Source organism: Rhea americana, unplaced genomic scaffold (genome assembly GCF_003343005.1).
Source record: "Rhea americana isolate MKP2758 unplaced genomic scaffold, rheAme1 scaffold_281, whole genome shotgun sequence".
NCBI classification, from domain to species: Eukaryota; Metazoa; Chordata; class Aves; order Rheiformes; family Rheidae; genus Rhea; species Rhea americana.
Window position 1 is genome coordinate 542,868 of NW_028186403.1, and position 11,908 is coordinate 554,775.

General features: G+C 45.3%; 1 protein-coding gene and 1 long non-coding RNA gene across 2 annotated transcripts in view; one reads left to right on the top strand and one right to left on the bottom strand.

The window, feature by feature from the left end:
• GRIN2B (glutamate ionotropic receptor NMDA type subunit 2B) overlaps positions 1-1,638 on the bottom strand; it is a 210,853-nt gene extending 209,215 nt beyond the window's left edge. Inside the window, exon 1 of the mRNA XM_085308779.1 lies at positions 1,042-1,638. The gene's annotated coding sequence lies outside the window, so the exon portion shown is untranslated. The remainder of the gene's footprint in view (positions 1-1,041) is intronic.
• On the top strand, positions 26-11,642 carry LOC146593723 (uncharacterized). The gene is made up of 3 exons (XR_014896326.1): positions 26-212; positions 619-1,331; positions 11,590-11,642. It is a non-coding gene; the product is annotated as an uncharacterized LOC146593723 (long non-coding RNA).
• Positions 11,643-11,908: the final 266 nt, after the last annotated feature.

An 11,908-nucleotide genomic window follows, 5' to 3' on the forward strand; every position in this document is an offset into this window, starting at 1 on the left:
CGGCGCGGGGAGCGACGGGCTGGGGCTGGAAATGACACCGAGAGGCTTCAGCCGCGTGCGGCGGGCTCCCGCGGCGCCGCGGGCACCGGGCTGCCTTTGCCTTGCCACCATCTTACGGGGAGACTCGCGTGTCACGTTACGGTTGGGATGCACCGGTGCCTCTCGCGTGCCTGCAGCCGAGCTGCAAGAGAGCCATTTTGCAGCCCTCCGAGGTAGCCGCGGGCTGGGCAAGGGGCTGCGGGGGCTGCGAGGTGCCGGGSAGCGGCGGGCGGAGAGGTGCCACGGCGCCCGCTGGCAACACCGCCACAGCAGCACCGGGCGACGGGGATAAATTAAAGCCCGTGAAGTTGTCTGAATACAGCGCCTCGTACGTTTCGATGAAGTCTCCTGACGTGCTTGGACTTAAAATAGCCCTTCACCTCCGCGCATGCAGGCGCGCTCGCCCCGGCGCGGAGCTCGCTCCTGCCGCGGCGCCGGGGCGCCCCGGCCCCGGCCCCTGCATTAGGCCGCTCGTATTCGGGAGGCCGGAGTGGGTTTTAACTGATGCACCACCCCCTTCGGCAACAAGCAGGTTCCTACGTTCTGTTATTCCTAACGAGATCTATTTTCGCACCACAGCGTGACAAGGAGCCGCCAGACCAGCGAAGGGGGATTTGCAGACGAATGGATGGATGGATGCGAATTATCTTCATTTTCCCCTTTCACCAAAGCCTTGTTCCTCCTGCCGTGTTTCCCCTCACTCCACCCTTCCACACACTCCCACCAAAAAAAATCACAGGGGACTTTCCCTGACTCACGGACACAATATGTAACTCAAAACATCTCTCTTGCCATCTCTTCATGTCCTATTTGATAAGCCAAGAGGGAATCAACATGTCTGGTGAATCTTTCCTTTCCTCCCCCCTCCCTTTTTTTTCCCTATATCTGCTTCTAAAAGCAGCATCTCTAAACCTTTTGTTCTACCGTGTGTAGTCTTTCCTGGGCAAACTCATGTACAAAGATGAGCTGCCACCAAAAACACAGAAACGGGAATCTCCCTACCTTGGTTTGTAGAAGCAGAACCTCTAGACGGACAGATCAAGGGAGAGAGCATGTTGGGAATGTCCAGTCTCCTCTTCTTCCTTGCATATCCACATAAGAAGAACAAGGGTCGAGGGGCAAACGTGGAGGAGTGAGTTAAAAAAATCCTATTTGTTTGTAAAAAAAAAAAAAATAGAGAATTCTTTGTGGCAATCTTGCGTCCTGAAGCAGTGCAAATTCAAAAGCAGGAGAGAATCACTTCAGAGGATATTCAGCGCATGTGGTGAGGATCGTCAAATGCAGGTTCCAGAGTAAGCATTCCTTTCGCCTTTTTTAATGATTATTCTTATAATTCTTTTTTTTTTCCTGGAGCACTAGTAGAGGAGATTGTGTTTAAAGCAACTGGAGGTCGGTGCTGTTCTTCCGTGAAGCATGATAATCCTCAAAGCGTCCCCTTCCTGAAGGGAAAAATAAGCATCAATTTTGTATTAGAGGGGTCTGAAGGGGATAAAAACCGCTCCCCAACAAAGACATTAATATATTGAGAAGAAAGGGAGGAAAAACGCATTTCCCAACAGTGCACACAAGCGGAATCATAAAGAAAAAAAAAACAGCTGGCACGGGTCTATAAATAATTCAGATACGGGCTGACTACACCATTCCTGGGGTAGGCATGCATACGAGACGGGAGAGCGGGCGCGATGTGAAGCGCCGGGAGAAGGCGAGCCCCGGCGCCCCCTCCCCACGCACGCAGAGCCGCTCGCCCACCCCCGGGAACAGCCCCCGAAGGGGCTGGCGAGGGCCGTGCCCACCCCTCTGCGGTGCCGCCGGCGCCGCTGCCGCCCCTGCCCGCCGCGCTCCGGCTCCGCGGGCAGCGTGGAGCGCGCCCCGCGCTCGCCGCGCACACGCGCACACACGCGAGCTGCGGTCGCGGGGGGGGCTCGCTTCACCTGCAACGTGGCTGGCTTGGGGGGGCGGGTCGCAATATCCGCGGCCGTACAGGCGCCCCGGTGAACACATCCATTGGCTCCCCGGGGCTTGGGCTGGGTTTGGTGGGTTTTTTTTTTTTTTTTTTTTTTTCGGTAGGTGTGGGCTGTCGGGTTGGGTTCCCCCCACCGCCGCCTTCAACATACGTGGACAGGGTTTATAGCTATGCAGGCATTTATTTAATGAACTCGCGGGTATTTTTTTTTCTCCCTCCCATCTCACATGAAAAACAATTCACACTTACAGCTGTCATAAAATACAGACCCACATACATACCAGCAAATGCAGCTTCAAGCACTTGCGCTGCTACTGCCCCCCTCTCTCCCTGCAAGGCTGATCCACCTCAGACATGCTCAACTTCTTCAGTCTCTTCTCCGATACTGCCAGGGTAGGAGATGTAGGGGGAGTGTTTGGAGCATCACCCTAAAAATATATTCTTAAAAATCCTCTGCAATATTAAATCCTTGAGAAGGCTTCCCGGAGGTGGAGAAAACACAGGAAGGTGAATTAATAATGCAGCTTAATGATTAGTAATAATGTAATATCCACGAGGAAAATGGTGAGGAAGAGGCTGCGGCAGGGAAGGAATAAGCTTTGGGCGGTGTGGTAGGGGATGCTTTGCAAGTGAGCAGTGGAGAAATCGGGGGGGGGGGGTGAGGAGAAAGAGGAGGAGAGACCATGAAGGGAACTGGGGGTCAACCATGCCCTCACCAGGGGAGGAGGAGGTCTCAGCCTCCAACACTCAGTGAGGGTGAAGGGGGAGCCYGTGCCCAGGCACCGAGCCGGGGCTCGAGCCGCAGCGGAGGGGCGAGCCCCGTGTAGCCCTGCGCAGCCCCCCGTCAGCTCCGCACTGACCCTGCAGGGAGCCTCGGGGCTTGGCAGGGCCCAGCCCCACACCTGGCCCCAGCGAAAGGGGCCGCAAGGAGCGGCCACTGGTGAGCCGTGTTGTTGGAAGTGACAGACAAAAAGGAATACTTAAGAAAAAATAATAAAATATTAACAGTAATCATAAAATAGTAATAATAAAAAGAAAGAAAGAGGCACCTAAGCAGCAGATAGGCAACAGAATTGGATCTGAACTAAAAGAAGGGAGTTGAGAGCAGAGATAACGCTAATATCCAAATTGGGTACTCCGCAATTAAGCTCGGTGCTTTAATTGCTATTCTGAGAGTCCCCTGGAAGATAAGCAATGTGAAATCAGCCTGAGCAAAAGYAACTTGCATTTGCACATGCCTYCSTGCCTGCACTGCCCTGCTTGCTCAGGGATCTGTTCCCCAAGCTCCTTGGGGCTGTGGCTGCAGCCCCCTCCTTGTCCCTCCCACATCTATGTTTCCCTCTRAGCAGCCTGAGAAGAGGAGAAAGTGCCCACCTGCCCTCCGCAGCACTGCAGCGTGGCTCTGGGAGAAGCCTGCCCCAAACCCAGGCAAGCTGGAGAGGGTAACGAGGCAGAGCCTCCCCTCACCTCGGTGCCGATGTGCCAAGTATGTCCTTAAAGCCACGTAGTGTGCCAAGTATGTCCTTAAAGCCACRTAGTCATGTTGGGGCTGCAAAGGCTCATCCTGCCACAGGCTGAGTCTCGATACAGTAGCTTGTAAGGACTCAGCCAGGCCTTTGCGATGCCCAAGACACAGGAGAAAGCCGTTCCCGTGCTGCCCTTCCAATTATGCTCCTTCATGCAGGAAAGCAAGGAGCCAGCACCACAGGCTCCACTTTGGTGCTGATCTGGGCTGCGTTGTCCAACCTTTGGGCACYTCTCAGACAAAGTACCTTTCCAGGACAATGCAGAAGCTTCCATCTACATAAGTGCAATCCCCATCCAGGAGGGGTTAGGAAACTACCCCTCAAAAGACAGGCAAGGAGGGCTGGACCTCACACCAAAGAGCCATGCTGCCATGAGCAGCCAAGCCCTCTGCAACCCAGTGCTGGCACTTCTTTGCAGGTCTCTGCAGGTCAACACCCCCAACTCTGCAGGGCAAAATATTCATGGGACAAAGGTCCCCTTGAGCACAGACAAGGTTTCTGAGGGAGAAAGGTCATATGAAAGCACAGTGGTAACTCTGGATCCTCTTTTAACATTGGGGTCTTACCAACTAATTCCTCAGAATTCACATGGTTCAAACAGGATTTGCTGGTCTGTAGGGGAGATTATGGATAGCAAAATGGCCATAGCATCACATGCACGTATCCATGAGCCATCTGGTACATGAATGTGTTGTTGTGCCCATGTACACTGGGTTATAGTAGTATCTTTTATGTAGCTGTACTGTGACCACTAGCAACACCTGTGTGGGTTTTAGCTCCTTATCCAAAAGGATTCACCAAGATTTTAATTTTGGCAGCCAGGATTTTTCTGAGGGTGCTGGTAAGGTTTGCTTKGTTAAAAAGATTCTCATAACATTTTTAGGCATGCTTAAAGAAAGTGACTTTGATCTTTTTCATTCTAATTTCAGTAAAAAAGGAAGGCATTTTATTCAAAGCCTGAAATAATCTGAAATTATCTCAGAACGGTTGGAGGGAAGAAATGTAGAATGATACTTACATACTGAAGTTGCTAATAGCTGAAGAGATTAGTCATATGACTTTCCCATTCCTTTCGATGATAATGGTGGTACAAGAATAGCAGATCGGATTTGGCCAAAGGATGTTTTTCCTTTCTGTATGGCAAGAAGGAATAAACTAGGACTATGCAGATGCTCTTGCATTCTTTTAAATGACACAAGTGAAGAAGGAGCTTGATGGAAATGAGAAGGAATGATTTTCACCCAATATGTTCCTTAACAGTGGAAATCACAGACACAAAATGGAGGGCTAAGAAATATCTTAGTAACAATTTCTGAAAGGGGGCCTATAAATCAGAATAAAAGAGCAGCAATTATTTTAAGTCAGCAATGTTTTAGATTACCRTTCTTTGTGACTTTAACATGGAGTTTGTCAACAGTGAATTTTCTTGCTAAAACTATACAACTCCATGGTTAGGTGGTACATGGAAGTCTTTCATATCATTCACTTTTAAGGATAAGGATAGTTGTCTTTCTACGTAACAGATCTCTATGTACAATATGTACATATTATCCAAATATATTACACATWTGAATATGTGTAATTCTCTCTTAACTAAATAATAAGGGCCAAGTTCTCTAGTGTGATTAGGGCTTTGAGTGTGTGATTTGATACCTTTTTCAGAGAAAGATGGCCAGTGCCTCCTGTACAAAGAAGTCAGGCTCTTCTCAAGTCTAAAATTGTGCAGACACAACCGCCAGTTACTTAAGAATATCTTCTCCTACAGATTCTGTACAGAATCTAAACCCCAGATTATTGTTACATTAAGATGCAAAATGTATTGTAAATCTCCAGCACAGCAGTTCTATAACAGGGTTTACTCTGACTAGCTGGGATTGGCTTTTATTTTTTTCCAATCAAGCAAGATGAATGAACTGTGTAAAATGAAACAAATAGCATCTCTGATGGGAAATTGTTTTTTCAAACAGCTTTTCAATTCAAAAGACACTTAAGTGTTATTCATAATAGAAATTGAGGGATTTATTTTATATGCGTCCATGTTTACTATAAATTAAGGGTCATATTATTCTTGTGCTGCCTAAGATGAAAGAAGGTGAATGAAAGTTCTTATATCAAAAGCACYCTGGGCTAGAGGTGGCAGGGGCAGTGTTGGAGAGGATGTGGAGCAGCAGAGCCATTCTGCCACCACAAGACAGCATCCTTCAGCACTAATAGGTAATGAAGGACGTATAGTATGTTTAACGCTTACTAAATATCCCTGTGACTTCATAATACCAGAGGCCAGTTCCAGTGCAGTACTTCTCTAGATAAATAGGGTTTGGAGCAAAGGAAAAAGACTGGCTGGCAGTTCATGGGTTATCAGCACAAACACAGATCCAGTTACATCAGTGTAAGAATAGCTGTGTCCAAACAGAGCATTCCCTTATAATCAATTAAATAGATCAATTGCTCTGGAAAATTCACATCACAAAAATATTTTTCATTATAGTATTCTTTTGGATGTGTGCATATGGGCTGCAGAGCATGGTAACCATGGTCTCCAACTCCTTTTATACAGCACTGTGCCTTGCTCCACCCAGCTGCTATGTCATATATGGTCTCTGCTCCGTAGCATCGCGATGACTGTATCCCACTTCCCTATCAAGATGTTGGCATACTACGAAGCTGTGCCTCTTCATGCATTTTACAGACATTCCTGTATCCATCAACTAGCCTTGGACCAATCCTGATCATAAAGCAGCAAAATATATGCCCACGTCCTGGACCTTCCCTCTCTCCAAGCAGAAAAGACATTGTGGAAAGCCCCAGTGTTCTGGCACTGGGCCTATGACACTTTGAGAAGACCACCATAACAGCAGCCATCCAGGCCCACAGACAAGGAAATGCCATGGCCTCCTGCATGAAGATCAGCATGAAGAGGTTTTCTCAGCAAATTAGAGGAAAAGGGAAAACAACCAAAAAGAAAACCATGCAAACCTGACAGTGCTTCAACCTGGCTGAAGGATTGGACTGGATTTTCGTATGAAATCTTTTATCCTTTCTTTYGGACAAGGCTACAGAACCAAGAGATGCTAGAACAGGACCGAATTGGTAGCCATGTGGGCAAGTTCTGGTCAGTCTCCTGCAAAGACACCTGGACACAAGAAAACCGTTCAGCTTCTTTCTTATCTTGAAGGACACTCAGCCTGCCCATAGCCCTGCAAAAGAGAATAGCAAGCACTGTTGCATTTGCTTTGAGTTGATATACATGTTCTTTCAGCTGTCAGGCTAGCACATTTAGCCAAGCTGTCATCATTTTACATCGCAATAATTGCAGCATCCCCTACTGTCTCTGCCATGGTCAGTCTGTCCCTGGAAATCCTAAACTAACAGACTGGTTTTATGTCATGCAGAATCAAAAAAGTGTGAAGCAGATTAAAGAAAAAAAAATAGCTTTCTCTGACTCTTTATAGACCTTTTTTAATACTTTTGACTATGGAATGCCAAGTTCACTGAAATTGGTTTTCCTGGATGATCAYTTATATATGAAATGCACACACATTAAAATAAGAAACTGGAGGCTTTTTTCTTTCAAAGGAAAATACATTATTTTTAAATTGCAAAAGCAAGGACAAGATTTTAAACTGACACTGTCACTTTTTTATGATATATGGCTCCACTACCTATAGACGTACAGACTGAAGAATCTATCTCTCAAAATCTGCAGCATCTAATAATAACTAGTAATTATCATCAGACACAGTATTGTATATCATCAAAGCACTGTACAAACATTAGCCAGTTATATCTTCCCTTCTGGACAGCCATTCAGAACCATGGAGAAAAGGCCAAAAGACTGCTTTATACAGCTCTGAGAAAGAAGCCTTTCTCCTCCCCCTCTTGGGTGCAGAGATCATTCCAGTGGCTAGAGATTTTGTCCCACCTCATTAGTCTTAACAAGGCACAGTTTCCTGACATATTTCAATGAATGGGAAACCGTAGCCCTCAAGGCAGTCATCTCCATCCTGTTCCAGCCCTAACAAGACAAACAAATTATCCATTTTCTGTAAAATCAACTTTCTGCTTGATGAAAACCTTATTGGTTCTTGCCAGCTTGAAGTGATGACACCCTTTCTTCTCTTTGGTGGAAGAACTGCAAAATGGATTAGGCAGATTGCCTTCATGGTTTAAAGGAAACTGGGAAAGTGCTTTCAGTCAGAGATAACGTGTAGCTTTTGCCAGCTTATCATGATGAAAAGCTAAACGATAGCCTCTTCAACACAGCGCCTGCATTCACCTATTCTCCTCATAGGGTGTACAGCAGCCAGGAAAATCGCCCTTACATCTGAAAGCCATCTTCAATGTTCCAGCAGAGGATCCATCAGAGCATTCAAAACTAAATTAAAATCCCAAGGAGGAATAGGGGATTTAATTCTAGGATTAAGCTTTGAAGTTGCTCCCAGGAAATAAATTATTATTGGATGAGAACCAACACACCAATTATCTAGTTTACTGCTCATGCTACTGAGAGCTGCTGCATACACCCTGAGGGATCTGATACTATGGCTCTACCTAGCCAGTCTTGTCTTTAATACAGTATCTGTACAAAGACAAAGGCTTAGCTAGCTGCAGTCCAAGCAACTTTGCTTCTCAGCTCCCATTATTAATGGAGAAATGGCCCACTACAAAAATATAGCTTAAAGTAAAGTCACTTTAACTCTCCATTTTTTTTGCTTGTTGTCTTGCCTTGTTGTGGACAATAGGATAGTTAACATACTACTTCTTTGCTCTGTATGTTATAGTAGGATCAAGACACTGTAATATCAGTGCTGCCACAAATAAGCACATTTATTTTTCTTATACAGAAGGCCTACATGTTAATTATCAGGTAAGCTCTAGAATGTTCAGATGGTGTTTTGATGAAAGGTTGAGACATTTTCAGGTTTTCACTTGCTACTCCACAAATTTCTTCTAGCTACCCAGCATATCTCACCTTCACTTATGCAGCCATGCACTTGTCTAGTTCTTAATATTTGTTCAATGGGATGTTGCCACAGCAAGAAGAACCTTCCACAGAAGGAACAAGTGACATGAAATAGTGCTGAGATCAATGAAAGTGTATAGAGAAAAGAGGAATATAGATACTGTCAAAGCCGATATTTCACTCAGAGTAAATGCTAACACTTAATCAGTGCTATTATAAAAATCACTCTTAACACAAAGTTGCTGTGGGTAAAAAATAAACTCTTCATGCTGAAAAATATATATGGGTCACCACTGAAGCAAAAGGTGGTAGTATCAGTGTGGACAAATACTTGGTTTTCTYCTAAAGAAAGCATTTTTGCTTTTTGCTTAAACCCCAGATGACCCTAAAAAATTTGCCACCAAAGCATCGTCACTTTTTTTTCTCCCAAACACATGGCCATCTTATTCAGATCTTTTGTCCAGGGGTTTCTTTCACTCTTTACCAAAGGGAAATGATGTATGCAAACCAGAGAAGAAATCCCACCCACATTCCATGCCCTGCTTTGCATGGAAGCTATTTCAGTCCTTTTGATACCACTTAATGAACACACACATATATCCAAGGGCTTCACTGTGCCAAGAAGGCAGCTGGGAGAAGCCAGACCATGATAGCTGCCCACTCTCTACATGCTAAAGGGAATTCTCTGTTTATGCAGAAGTCCACAAAGATTATAGGGCCACCAGGCAGCCAGGCCCAGGAGTCTGAGACTAGCAAGCACAGAGGATATGGCTCTGCTTTGTACATCCCAGCCTTGGGTTGTGAGAGGTAGATTTGACTCCTTCCACACTGTATCCAAAGAGAGTACGATTACTCATGCTATAGGCAGATGAGTGGATCCATTTTAAAATGGAAACAAAGCGAAGGCACTGGTTCGTGTCACCAGCCCTCCAGTGCAGTAGTTCTAGCAATCACTGTCAACTGTGGCCTTCAAACCAATGCAGCTTTTTTTCAGAAAAATTCAAGGCTGGTGACAGCACTGAGTCTCTCTGTTGCTCTTAATCACTCTTTAGCTGAAGCAGATGCTATTGCGAATAACTTGGTGAGGAGAAAGCAATGGCAGTGATTGGAAGTATTATTTGTACTGATAAAGATTCTGAACAAGTATCTGCTGTAGAAAAGCAGATCACTTTTCTGACACAAAGATATGGGCCTGAAAGCATTCTTAGAAATGTAAGTAAGAATCATTTCAYCAGCAAGCCAAAAGCTTATGAGCCAGGGATGTTTCCACAGGGTTTGGGTTGGTGCTCACTCCAGCATTTATTGTGCAGTTGTATGGACTAGCTAATTTAAAGTAAATGTTTTCTGTACACATTTTTAAGTGAAAAAAGATGTCAGCATGCATCTGTGGTCCCTGAGATACCTCCTTGCCCAGGGGCAAACAGGAGATGTTAATGAGCTTGAAAGTAGCTCTGAAAACCACTATGTCTATGGTCATTTGAGAACCAGCTATATGAGGGTCACCTGCTTCTGTGTCCATTTATTTTGAAGTCTCATTATACGAATATGTTGAAAGGCATGTGCTAATCCTGAACATTCACAGAGTGGGGATAGAATATTCACCCCCAACAACTGAGGTGACCATGCTACCTCATCACCAGCACACCTTCCTGAATAAAAGATATCTACCCTTGGCAACTTACTTTATGCAGCTGGAGATAGATTTCTTTTGCCTGAGCTGTTTCCAAGTGAGCCAGCCTTCTGGCTGTAAGAAGCATTAAGATTTCTGTCAAATTGCTCTATATTCAGAAAAAAACCTGTCACCTTCTTCTCTTCTTTACTTAGACATCCCCTAACTTAGACATCTAGGAAGAGACAATGAGTGAAGCACCTCTGGTAGTACTCAGCTGCCTCTTTTAATCTATCATGAAATGGAAATGGAGGACATTTAACTCAACTGCTTAGAATCCTCATTTTCACTCTTATATTAGGTGTTACTCAAACTTAAGCCTCAGTGTCTTGATTGTATATACTATCCACAGTCTGTCTCCTGCTCTGGCTATTTTTTGCCATACAACAGCTGTAAACTTGGGACTAAGACCAGGCCTTACTCAAACAGGAGTTCTCTTTCACCTCTAAAGTGATTATGGATTCAATACAGCATGGCCTGGTTTCAGATGACTAGCCTCTATTCTGCAGCAGGCCTGAAAGTCTGTCCTCTCTCCCACATCTTAGTACCAGGATCCAAGTGCTTGTTGTGTATAGATGGCCTGATAGTGAGAAAACAGAAAGTATGAACTCTTCCTGTGCACAGAATACAMCTTTTCCTCATCTTTTACCAGGCACGAATTTCAGAAAAGCACATCTTGTTCTGTCCCTCTTCCCTCAGCATCTTTAAAAAATGTCTACCTAGAGCTTTGGACACCCTTTGGCAACAAGGTCAGGGGGTGGGCATTAGAGCAAGGAAACATTTATAGGAAGGACACTCAAAATGGCTCACGATAAAAATGTTGGCTTCTTCTGGCCCTAGCAAACAGGTTTGTCTGGAAAGAGAGAAAACTATGGTTATATTCTGTGTACTTTTCATGCCATTTCTCCATATTTATGCTGTCATGTTGTTTATGGCAAGGTCATTCATCCTTTGTTGTGCCTTTTACAAGCAAGCCTATAAAGCTCCTGCGAAGTTGTAGCTTGCTCCTCTTCTCCTGCAGCAGTGGCAAAAGAGCAGCTGGGCATCTCTGCTCCCAGCCCTGATGCTGGTCAGAAGTCATTACTCTGGACTTGCCTTGTTATCAGGCTTTTTGATGCAGACAAAGAACAAACCTGCAGGCTGTTCTGTCCTTGCTGGTCATGTCCTTACTTGAGGTCAAGGATGGCAACGTGTTTTCATGATACCTGATGGCATTGTACATTTTGTCTCTTAATCCATAGGCCTGTATGCTATTGCCTTTTCCAGCCAACAGCTTTGTCAGGCTGCAGCACACTCTCAGGAAAAGACATTATTTCAGCAGAGACATTCCCAGATGGCACAAGGGGTATTCCAGCACCTAATAAAGGAAAAGCACAGGAAAAAAGTGGTATTACTGGATGCTACCTTTCTCATCATCTTTTATTTTCAGGACCGGTAGAGGAGGTCTGCATCTCAGTTATGTTGCTCCCTTAGGGACAACATCTTAGGGACTGCAGAGAGAAGAGGTAAGCTGGGAGAGAATAACAAAAATGATGGGAGGGAGCAGCCTTTACAGCCAGGCAAAGCCATCTATTGCCAATTATGCCATAACTGTGAATTACGTTATGATATTTCTTGTTGCCATGGTCACATACACCATCCCTGGAGTTACTCAGTGCTGTTAGTTGTACTGAGCTGATCAAAGGCAGATCAGAATTCCCAGGCCTCATAAATCCGGTGCTCATAGAATGGCTCCTGGTTGACCTGAC